Source organism: Octopus bimaculoides, chromosome 3 (assembly GCF_001194135.2).
Source record: "Octopus bimaculoides isolate UCB-OBI-ISO-001 chromosome 3, ASM119413v2, whole genome shotgun sequence".
Lineage (NCBI taxonomy): Eukaryota > Metazoa > Mollusca > Cephalopoda > Octopoda > Octopodidae > Octopus > Octopus bimaculoides.
The window spans coordinates 107,409,285-107,410,783 of NC_068983.1; positions in this window are offsets into that span (position 1 = coordinate 107,409,285).

Consider the following 1,499-nt stretch of genomic DNA (forward strand, 5'->3'; position numbering starts at 1 on the left):
GGGTGTGTATACAAACACCTACAGAGACACATACATATACTATTTCAGTTGTGACTCTAGTAATACTAAGTATGATGTTATTAACTGTTATGTATTTGAAATTATATGCACTTGCTTTTTGTGCATGTTTGTGTGCATGAAAGAGAGAGAGAGAGAGAGAGAGAGAGAGAGAGAGAGAGAGAGAGAGAGAGAGAGTGTGTGTGTGTGTGTGTGTGTTTGATAAATATTTCTGAATACCTCATCAAACTAACATATATATGCAAACAATTGTACACTGATCTATTGCTTGTCTCTGACTAGATATGTACATCTGCACAAATTTTGTTTATTTTCTCATGTATACACTCACATTATCTCACAAGCATACAGTTAGACAAAATATGTACATATACACACATCCGTGTGGATATACATCTTGCTAACAGAATAAGAAGCTGCATTTTTTTTTTTACCTCCCTCTTCTGATAAATATCTGTTTAGAAGTTCATTTGCGAGAGGAACTTGAAGTGGATATAGAGATTAGATACTGAATGTACTAAACACATTTCCAGACTGTCTTTAATCTTTTATTTTCTAAGCTTAACAGTTCTGATACATGCATGTGTAATCTATTCATTGTGGAAAAAACACAGCTTGTTTTGGTGATAATAACCCGTCTTGTTGAGTGTCTGATCAAGGTTACTTTTAAACTAAGTGCTCTGACTTTCTGAAATCTAAATCTATTCAGATCAGGCATATTTATGTTGAAGTAACATAGGACCAGCTGGGACATTTATCATTCTGGATTTGTTGTTGTTGATGATGGAGATAGTGGTTTGCTCCAAATCAAATCTTGATCCAGTAGTCCTATGTTCATAGATGTTCTAGCCATTATCATCCTGTTTTCTTTTGCCATACATAGTATATCTATGACTACATTATCCAGTGTTTATTTTTCTATCTTCTAAGATAGTAGCATGTCATTTGAGGGAGATTTAGCTGCTATATCAAGAAGATTGAGTGACCAAGTAGAGGCTTTCCTTTTGGTTCATTTATCTGTCTGGAGGAGAATATGGATGGACACATTACAACTAATTATCCTATATTCCTAGAACAGTTAAAATAATCAGCAGTTTACATTTTATGAGTTATAACATCTGTTGCAGATACTTTGTTGTATCTACAGGAAGATCTTAAATCAATTGTATACGTCTAGCCGATGAGCCAGTGAGGAAAATTCCTTTAATTGTTTAATATTTTAGAAATAGTAACCAAGTATACCTCAAATGACGCTCTATTTAGGACTCTTAGGATAACAGAATCCTGATTAGGTGCACGTGTGTCTCTGTGGTGAGAAGTTTGCTTTTCAATCAGATAGTTTCAGTTTCAGTGCCATTGTGTGACATCTTGGGCATGTGTCTTCTGCTATAACTCTAGGCCAACCAAATTCTTGTGAGTAGATTCGGTTGATGGAAACTGGAAGAACCATGTGGTGTGTGTATATATATATATATATATAT